The following is an 11,119-nucleotide window of genomic DNA, read 5'->3' on the forward strand; positions in this document are numbered from 1 at the left end:
GCATGCTATCCAGGTCGGGAGCTGACGCCGCCTTCAACATACGGCACGTACCCTTATGATCGTCGCCGTCGTCAACGTCTTCATTGCTACAAATTGTGCCAGGCAATTGCACACTTAATATCTTCTTCTTTTGGAGAAGCAAATACTCCTCCAGGAGAAGAGTTGTGGCTTCCATCGTACCGCAACAACACAACTAGAGTGTACAAAACAAGACCACCCCACCACGCCGCACGCTTATGCGGTTTGTGCAGCATTTTCACTCGCCGTAGCTGCGGACTAAGCGATCGCAAAGTCTCAACGCGTTTAAGGGCTGAGAAATTGTGTACTATTCTATTTTCAAAACATAATATGAAATTCTAATATTTGACTAGTTTCCATGCTGTTTTTATTTAACGATGCTGGCATGGATACTTTGTGAGCGGGGAGCAACCTTGGGCGTCGCTGCGACGGAAATCGCGCGGTCAAAGACGCAAGTGAAAGCTGCCAGCGAAAATCGCGCTGCGACGTTCGCGACAGAACGATTTTTTTCGCCCCAATCGCGCCATGTGAAACGGCCTTTTCGCGGCTGCTTTCGTGGCGCGCGTCTTGCCGCCAGCGACGCGCCGCGCGCGTTTTACCGCTAGTGTGTACGTGCCATAAACAGGTTTTTTTTTTTCTATTGGGACAGTATTTTGTAGCGATGCATTTCCGGTAATAATGCCTTTTCGCGCTTAGCGCGCTTTGTAAGTTGCCAGAGCGACGGTCCGCTCCCGTTATCAACGGGACCAGCCGGCCGTGAGCGGTGGATAATAAGACTAGTGTAGAATAAGTCGTAAGGCATCGCTACAAAATCGCGGCCCAAGATGAGTTGTGCACGCATTATGCGAGAGTACACTTATACGCTTGAAAAGTAGATGCCCGATCTTGTTTCCCGCAAAGGAACTTTCCTGGGAGGGAGATACTCCCTTGTCGTGTGTAACTGCGCTTGAACGCCTTTCCAAGATGTCCCCTTACCTAAAGGCCTTCAGAGTGCATGTGTGTCAGGGGCTCACACACCCCCACTCATGAGATAAGCCGAAGAATATGGATCGTTTATGTGTTAGTTGCTGACTCAAACGCTTCTTTTTTGTTCATCTCTAGAAAGGGCCGTTATCTGCACCATGCGTGCGTTATAGCTTCACACATATTGAAATGTCATCGCTAAGGGAAGCTGCTAAAAGACTTGGTCTGGTTCACGCATCAATTTCATTTCATTTTTTATTGTTTTCGACACAATACAGGTCAGGATTGTCGGAATAGTATGGAATAATCTTCGTTACCGGCATAAATATTACAGCACTGTGACTACATCTGAATAAATGGAAACAAAATGCGTTCATAAAGCAGTTTATGATGCGTTGCGTGCTTGCTGAAACGCTAAACAATAAAGCAATGAAGGTCTGCACCAATTCGGTGCGCGCAGGGCATTCAGCGACGGGTGAAGTCGCCGCAAAGCTCCACTACCCCTTACAAAAATGAGTTTAGACTGTCTGTAGAATGTCTATAGACTTCTTATAGACAACTTTGCCTTTCTATAGATTTGTTCTTTTGTTGATAAATAATCTATAGACTGTCTATAGACAAAAGTTGATAAGATTTTTATTTCTTTTTGTCTACTCACATTCTATAGACAGTCTATAGAAAAAAGTCAATAAGGTGTTTGTTTCTTCTTGTCTACTTGCTCTCTATAGACTATCTATAGAAAAAAGTCGATACAGACTGTATTTATTCTTGTTCATTCATTGTCTATAGACTGTCTATAGACAAAAGTTAACAAGATTTTTATTTCTTTTTGTCTACTTCCATTCTATAGTTGGTCTACAGAAAGAAGTCGATAAGATGTCTGTTTATTTTTGTCTACTTCCTCTCTATAGACTATCTATTGCAAAAAGTCGATACAGTTTCTATTTATTCTTACCCATTCATTGTCTAGAGACTGTCTATAGACAAAAGTTAATAACATTTTTATTTCATTTTGTCTACTCCCATTCCATAGTCGGTCTACAGAAAAAAGTCGATAAGATTTTTGCTTATTTTTGTCTACTTCCTCTCTATAGACAACCTATAGAAAAAAAATTCGATACGGTCTCTATTTATTCTTGTCCATTCATTGTCTATAGACTGTCTATATACAAAAATTAATAAGATGTTTATTTCTTTTTGTCTACTGCCATTATATAGTCTGTCTACAGAAAGAAGTCGATATATAAGTTGTTTGTTTCTTATTGTGATCTTCCACTCTATAGACTACGTATAGACCAAAGTCGATACCGTGTCTATTTATTGTTGTTCATTCTGTGTCTAAGGACTGTCTATAGGCGACAGTCGATAAGGTGTTGATTATTTTGTATACGCCCGGTTTATAGATTTTCTATAGGCGAAAGTTGATAAGGTGTCTACTTCTTTTATCTATTCCCCGTCTATAAATTTAGTCTTGACAAAAGTCGTTAAATTGTATTTTTTGTGTATATTAGCGGTCTATACGCCGTTTATATGCAAAATTTTTTCTGTTTGCTATTTCGTTAGCCGATGCCAGTTTATAGAATGTCTACAGAGAAAAGCTATAAAGGTCACCATGGCATCTCTGTCATTGAACTACGCAGTCCTTAATTGTTATTTTACCAGATGATTAGGTGTTTAAGAGTGTGCTAGCTCGCCGAGTTTCATCCAGTATTGCACTGGTTGTTAACATGTAACCTCTGGGCCCGGCACCTATAGTTAGTCGGGAATGCATCCCCAATGATAATTTTTCCTTGCGAACCACACGGAGGCGGCATATATGCTTCTATGTGATTGAAATTATTTTTAATGGCTTCCTATATCCCCCCCCCCCCCGGTGAAGGCTATAGGGTGGGATATCACCAAAGATCATGTTAACTCGAGCGAACAGACCGTATACCGATTGCGGTATGCTGTGAGATGAACTAAAGGACAGGCGATATTGTAAAAGTGTTATTGCTTCAGGTTTACTTGCCGTCTATAGACAAGAGTCGTTAAACTCGGCCCAACCCATGTACGCTGTAACCAAGCGGAGTTACAGGCGGATAATACGGAGCTACGTTTGATATAAGCCACTGGGATTGAATATACTGCTGACATTTCTTTAAAGCCTTCTTGTAGAGTTTATTATAGGCATGGTGTATATACTTCCGCATTTGTTCACCACATTATATGACCTCCGTAGTCGCTCTCGGCAATCCCAAGACAGTCTTTACAGTTGTTTTTCATAGCATTACTTTTGCGGCAGTAAAATAAAGAAAGCAAAATGCCGATCCAATCATGTAAATAGAGGTTATGAATGCCAGTTTTAGCGAGAAGCGGATTACAAACAGGCATCATGCTAACAGCACAGAGACTTGTAATGTGTACAGCTGACAACGCAGAATTTGCTAGTGTGCGATGAACCGATGTCGTGTATGTGGTGTGCGCCTTATGTGTCGTCTGATTCTCAAATACTCTTTAGGTTCTCCCCATATCTAGGCTGCATCACCAACATCGGGTGGTTTTTCGCAGACTGATATCCCGCGCTATAAATTCATTAAAGCTTCTCGTTCACTTACAATTTGCCCTGATACTCTGAGCCCACCCAGTCCTTTCCAGGCGCTATATGCCTGTGCGGCCGAGCATATGCGTATGTCATTAGTGTATTGATTGCTTTGACATATCACCGGAACAGACTGCACTAACATGTGCGCAGCTAGGTATCCCATTTGGCGGTACGTTGAAAGCTATTCTAGAAATGCACTACATTACTCATCGTCGCTGGCCATAATGCTAGCGCCTGACGTGCGTGCTAACGGTTTTTACAAACACTGCGTTCATCCAAGTGTGCACTCCTGCTCCATGCGATAGCCCACAGCGTTTGTAATACAGCGCGCCAAAGCATTTCCTTCTTCCATGGAAAGAACTGAAAAATGGAAGGTTAAAGCAACCGGTTTCGCGCGCATGGAACGCAGAGAGAGAGAGAGAGAGAGAGAGCGACAATAAAAAAAAGAGAAAAGAAACGGGCAAAGGCGCTCAGATTTCTCGGACTGGCGCTGAGCCGTGCTCCCTCAAGGGCTGCAGAAGATAGCGCCAACTTTTCCCTTTCCCTCAAGAACCACTTATCATCATCATTTCTCGGAGCACGTACGCCGTCGCCGGCCGCAGCGCCTGCGCATGCGCAGCGGCAGCAACGGCGGCGCGCCATCTCTCCGCGTCGATTTGAATTCTCAACGGCTGCGCCAGGCAAGTCAACGCTTGTTGCTGCTGGTGAGCTGCCTGCACCTTGGTGTCTGTGTATTCGTCTCGACTTTGTGGCATCACACTTCAGCTACACTGAACGGTAAGCTTTAGCGAAGATGTTTTCCGTTACTAGCTCATGACTAGGTGAGCGTATTTCATAGCGCGAACCGGCTGCATGTAATGTAGGCGACTCGGGCGTAGTGTCGGTTTGTCGTTTGGTTTGTAAACGCGCTCGGGTTCTCGATTCTACTATAGGGAATGGCAAGCGATCGCTCGCGCTTGTTCATTTCACCGTCATTGTCAACGTCCGTGAAAAAGGAAATACACCATGTTTAACGTGGATACTGAGCAGAAATAAGCGCGGATTGTGTGTGTTAAGCGGCGTACTGTGGGCAGGTCTCGTCTTGTGGCGCTCGATCGGCGGCCATAAACGCTGCGCTGCCTGTCTAATAAAACTCATCTAAAGCGCTTTATGCATATACCTCGAAATTGTGCTAGAGTGACGAATTGTCTAAAAGAGACGTACTATCGCGATGGAAAGAAACGCGAACAGCGGAGCGCGTGGCCGAAGCATAACTGAAGGCATAGTGCGCGCCGTCCAGTCATCACCATGGACATGCGCGCATGTCCGGTTTGATTGCTCTGTGCGATGATGCACCCCCTATACTGCGATATTTTTGTTTCTGTTAGTACAGTTTGCGCTCTCGTCATTACTGCGACGTCACCTTTTGTCGTTTTCAAATAAAAAAGAAGTAAAATAGAAAGAAAATATCGCAATATAGGGGGTGCATCATCGCACAGCGCAATCAAACCGGACATACGCCCCTGTGAATGGTGATGACTGGACGGCGCGCACTATACATTCAGTTATGCTTCGGCCACGCGCTCCGCTGTTCGCATTTCTTTCCATCGCGATAGTACAGTTGAATAAATGCTAGCGTACTCAGATGAAAGGCCGTGTTTGTGGGTCATGCATCAGCAAGCCGCGTGTGCTGCCGTTTTCGTAAGTCAAAAGCCGGAGTATTTATGGGGCTCCTGGCAACCGGTATAAATATATATAACCGCAAAAGCTTTCAGAGCACGAAACTCGCGATAAGCTCAGTCAATCGCAGCTTCGCAACTTAACCGAAAGAATTGGAGAACAATAAATTAGTGGCTCGGGGAAGCACGCTTTACACGTTTGAAACTGAAGCCATTGAGTTTGAGGAGAGTTTGAAGATTTTCTGTGCTGTGCTCGTGTTGCCATGAATTACGAACTTCGCCAAGCCCTTGTCAGCTTTATTAAACAAGTGATTCAACTCAGCTGAATCTAATAGTGCATTTCAAGTGACTGAAGTGTCATTCTTTATAATTACAGTTATGCAAGCATTAAACCACAATATTTTTTATTGCCCCTAAACAGCGGGTGTCATAGACTGCCAGGGAATTTTCATGAAAACAGCCAGGGAAAGCTTGGAAAAACATCAGGGAAATTGAAAATGACAACATAGGTATGCTGTCTTGTTATTTCCATACAATGTTTCCAGAGAATCGCTGTCTTAAACATATTTTTGAAGCATTTAAACACCCCCCAAAAATTACAAATTGGTATCATTTTCTGAAAAAGAAATGAAAGTGAAGCATGCTGACATGGGGGGGGGGACATTTCTTACTCAATCTTTTTGCATTGCCTAAGTGTCCTGAACCTCGAAACTCTAGAAAAATATATTTATGTTATAGAGCGCCGTCAATTATTTACTGTGATAGCATTCATTGTAATGACAGTTTCAGTTTTGTTTCCCAGGAGGTGCATATGTGTCGTGCCACAACACAGAAAGTGCTCACGCAGTATTTCTGGTGCTCATGTGGTATACCTAACTTGCAACCGTGTCAGCATGCCCAAAAGATATGATTATCTATAGGAAACTAAGTGACCATATCAACACAATCAATCCATCTGCCTTCTATTGAAGTTATGGCCAATGATGTATGAGTTAAGAGTATGAGAAAGACATTTAAATGTGTATTAAGGAAAATAAATTACAATCTTTGTCATGATACGTTCAATACTCCAGTCACTCATCTGAGCATATTATTCCGCACGGGTATATTTAATTACCAGCCAAAAATGTAAACAGTCCAACTGTGTAGCCTAGTTTCAGCAATTAATATAGAGATCGTTTGGGTTAATTAAGTACAATAATGTGTCATATGGGCTTGTCATAAATAGTAACATACTGTTGATGGCGCCAGCAGCAATTGTAACAGTTTAATTGTTCATCATACGGTAGAGTGAAACATTATGCGATGGTACTGTTTTGTATTGACAAGCAGCCATTAGGCATAGTTAAACCGTAATAAGGATTGACTTAAGTGGTTTGAGCGATTATATTAAGCTGCTTTATGAACGTACAAAGAATACACATTTGTTATTTTTGCCTCACATTGTTGTATCTACATATTTGCAGCATGCACCTGCAGCACCTTCGGAACGGCTGACACGAAGGTCAAGGCCAGCCAGGCAACCGTGCTTGCCAAGGGGAAGCAGCTTTAAATATGTAAATATTCTCTTTTGATGATAGCATAAGACATGCATTTTAATAAATTAATGTATTATATCGTTCAATAAAAACAGTTAATTCAATATCGGTGCACTTGTTTTCTTTTTTGCACTACATGAGTCTGCACTTGTGGAATTGCTTGAAATATTTCTTTCTGCTACATATGAGAGTACAGCTGGTTCGGGATCATTAACATGAATGCATAAATGCAGATGGGAAGCAACAGGTGCACATGCATAATATACGTTCAAAATTTTGTTGCCGCCATATGTAAACAAAAATTTTAACTACCTTGTAGATAGATTTCATTCAAGCGAATGCATTGCATGCGACTAAACTTTCTTCAATGTGCAATTACACAAATGCTCATGCAGCTTTACATAATGATTCACGGCTGCATGCATTTTAGATTTTTGTCTGCTTCCATCTGCATGCATGCTTTTCTATGTACAGTTCCCTATGTATGTTCCCATATGCATACTAGATACAATAAATTTTTATAGACATTTCCAATAAACTGCTTATTAGCAAACCCCAGCAGCGAGTGTTTATGGAATAACATTGCCTGCCGAAACATAGAAAAATGTGGTGTATTATCTAGTATATATGGTGTCCCAGTAATTTTAGCCAAGCTGGTCAATGAAAATGAAAGGTTAAAAACAACACGGTGCAAGATATATGATCATAAAAAGACCTGAAGGTCAGACCTCTGAATTCAAGGCCGAATGCACGCCATAGGTCTTAAAATCGGATCTTATTGCACCGTCTTTTCTTAATATTATTTTTCATTGAACAGCTTCAGTAAACTTAAGTTAGCTGGGACACCCTGTAAAATTGTAAGGCTGAAGTCTATGGATTAGCTATAGACTGATCTACAGGAACTCTCTGTAGGTAGACTACCACATTCTACAAAAAGTGTAAGGCCATAAGTCCATAGACAGACTATAGACCGGTCTATAGGAATAGTTTATAGTCTATAGACATTTCATAGACTTATGTCTACAAAAGTAAAACTATATAAGCCTATAGACTTTTTGTCTATAGACACTTTGCAAGCATTTGTCTACAAAAGAGAATTTTCATTGATCTATAGACCGTCTATTGTCAGTCTATAGAATCAGACATTGCGTAGACTAGCCTACAATTAGTGTATGGCCATAAGCCCATAGACTGTCTATAGACTGGTCTATAGTAATAGTCTATAGATAGTCTATAGACGTTTGTAGATATTTTATAGACATGTATACAAAAGTAGAACTAAATGAGCCTATAGACTTTTGTCTATAGACATTCTGCAGACATTTGTTTACAAAAGTGAATTTTCATTCATCTATAGACTGTCTATAGTCAGTCTATAGACTCAGACATTTTGTAGACTGGTCTAGAAAAAGTGTATGGCCATAAGTCCATAGACTGTCTATAGACTGGTCTATAGGAATAGTCTATAATAATCTATAGACATCTGTCTATAGACATTTTATAGACTTATTTCTACAAAAGCAGAACTATATAAGCCTATAGACTTTTGTCTATAGACATTCTACAGACATTTGTCTACAAAAGTGAAAATTTATTGATCTATAGACAGTCTATAGTCAGTCTATAGACTCAGACATTTTGTAGACTAGTCTACAAATAGTGTATGGCCATAAGTCCATAGACTGTCTGTAGACTAGTCTAAAGAAATGTCTACAAAAAGTCTGTTGACTTCATAGACAGATGTCTATACACTTTATATAGACTTTCTACAAAAATTTTTGTAAGGGACGGCAGAGATGAGACAGAGAAGGGAGTCGTATAGCGCCGGTACGAGGTCGCTGTCAGCCTTCAGCCCTTCCCAGTGACTTTTGATGGCCTCCCACAGCTCATGAGAAGTTGCTGTATGGAGGCTCATTTTTGACAAATTTTCTTTTAAAATGCCGCAGAAGTTTTCTATGTAATTTATTGTCGCACCCTCGAGCGGCCAATCTACTCCGAGCACTCGGGCGGCCAATCTAGCGTCATTGCACCTAGAATTTGAAGATGAACTGTCACAGCGTGTGCCGTGTGGGTCGGGAAAATATCATGCTGCATCAGAAAATGCCCATCGCTGTACGGTTAATCCAGAACGTGAGGAAGGAGCTGGTGATCATTGATTTCTATGTAGTCTTCGGAGCACAGCCGAACAACAATGCGGTGGAGAGGACCGAGGCCATCTCTCGTGATAACCCCCCACACGTTCACAGATTTTCTGCTACTTGCTTTGACGTCCTGGACGTAACGAGGATCATACCTTAAAAAATAATATTTAAGGCGTATAAATGACAGTCGGCAACTAAGCTAATAGTATGGTATATAAGAAAACAAGCCACGGGGTCAAAAGAAAAAAAGTAAGATGATTTACCTTTTACCGAGTGGCCGGTGTACTTTTTGTTTCTGGTTTCACTGAGCACAGAAGCAACTTTCATCTGTAAACACGACGCTTTGCCAATCATCTATTGTTCATTGAAGATGCTCTTGAGTGAAGACGAGCCTCTTTTCTCTGGCACTGTCGGAGAACAGGGACTTCTGTGCAGCCATCCTGTTCTTGATCCCTGCCTCCCTTAGCTAATGCATATTTAGCTCATCAGACACATTAAGGCCGAGGGCAGTCCTTATCTCACCCAATGTTACGAACAGCTTGTCACTAAAACAGGCAACAATCTGCAGGTCTTCTTCTTCTGTTGTTTTTCTAGTGACGCAGCGGGCAGCATCTTTGAATAGGTCTGCGTTCGAGTAGGCAAGTATGATTCTGCCCACTGAAGCCTCAGCCACTCTAGTTGCTTGAGCGATTTCCTTCTGCCATAATCCGCTCAATGACATTCGTACAATTTGGCGTGCTGTAATATTTAACACAGTAAGGCAATATTTACGGCGGTAACGAAGATTATTCCTTACGATCTTGACATTTATGCGTGAACCAGCCAAGTTTTTAGCAGCTTCCCTTAGAGATGAGATTGAAGATATAAAGCACGCACGGTGCAGATAACCGCCCTTCCTACAGCCGAAAAAAAAGGGGCTTGCGTCAGCAAGTAACAAATGAATGATCCATATTCTTCGGCTTATCTCATGAGTGGGGGCGTGTGATGTATCTTTAAATTTTATTTCCTCGATTGCTTGCTGATCTTCGGAACATAAAATACGAGTAAAACCATTCGCCTACTCCCGCTGCCATGTTCGTCTCAAGTGGGCTAATATGGGGTGAAGTTCTTAAGAAGGAATAGCCTAGCAACCGATGGGCCCAGCTGAGTGAGCTTTGTGGGCAAGCGCTTACTCTCGCCTTGTTTGCTACTTGGCTCCGTGGTATGGTTCTGACGCCCAGAGAAGTCGCCGCCCGCGCACGCTAGTCAAAGATTTGGGTGGCTGTACTACATCGTTTCTTCGTTGAATATGGCCCACTACTTCTACTCCACCGAAACTGAAACAATGGGTCGTGATCAGAGGGATGCGCGATTTTTGCCTAGCAACAAGCACAGGAAGCCGAGTTGTCCCACCAACGCTTGTGTTTCGCTAACACCGCTCGTTATATATAACGGCCAAAATGGGCACACACACATGAACGCACAAACCACACGCGCGTAGGCACACACGCACACGCGCTATTTCCAACGCTTTATCCATGTAGCCATGTTTGAACTGTCCATCACAGAGACATCAGTGTAACCAGAGCATGTCAGTGCGCACTACACAAAGATCAGAAAGCAGTAACAACCTACCATGTTTACGTAAGCCGTGGTGAAACTAGAAAAAAAGCAAGTTCTTTCGCGATTATAGCAAGTAAGGCATGCTTACAAACATAGCATGCAGGGTTATTCCACGCCAAATGCTCCGGACATTGAACTCAACCATCGCTGATTTCTTTGTAAATAATATGATGGATATCTGTTAAGTGACAACTGCTTGCATAGCGCACCGAAAAACAATATAGTTTTCGCTGATGCGGTGGTGACATCACTTCGAAAAAAATTATAAAAATTGATTTCTTTTATTTCTCTCATTTTTTGATGATTGATAACGAATGGTTCACTAAGATGATGCAGCCTTTATAAGTTCTGTTTAATATTTTGTGTTTACACCGCCAAGGGAATTGGAAAATTAACATAGTTTGGTATTTTCAATGAAACGTTTTGTTGACTGCAAAGTCAAGTCCAAAATTTTTTTCTGTTAGACAGAATGCGAACAAGCGGCCAAAAATATATCAGGGCCGGAGAATGAAGGAAAGGGCAGCAAAGTACTCCTTCTCAAAAAATAGCGTTGTTCGAACTTTATGTTTCGCCACGAAATGCGTAGTGGGGTGGACCAAGTAAAAATATAAAATC

At 41.9% G+C, this 11,119-nt stretch overlaps 1 long non-coding RNA gene across 1 annotated transcript; it reads left to right on the forward strand.

Annotated features, from left to right (window-relative positions):
* Positions 1–4,330: 4,330 nt before the first annotated feature.
* Positions 4,331–7,075, forward strand: LOC125945455 (uncharacterized). The gene is made up of 3 exons (XR_007466901.1): positions 4,331–4,342; positions 5,645–5,732; positions 6,690–7,075. It is a non-coding gene; the product is annotated as an uncharacterized LOC125945455 (long non-coding RNA).
* Positions 7,076–11,119: the final 4,044 nt, after the last annotated feature.

The sequence above is a fragment of the Dermacentor silvarum genome, chromosome 5, assembly GCF_013339745.2.
Source record: "Dermacentor silvarum isolate Dsil-2018 chromosome 5, BIME_Dsil_1.4, whole genome shotgun sequence".
In the NCBI taxonomy this organism is placed as follows: Eukaryota; Metazoa; Arthropoda; class Arachnida; order Ixodida; family Ixodidae; genus Dermacentor; species Dermacentor silvarum.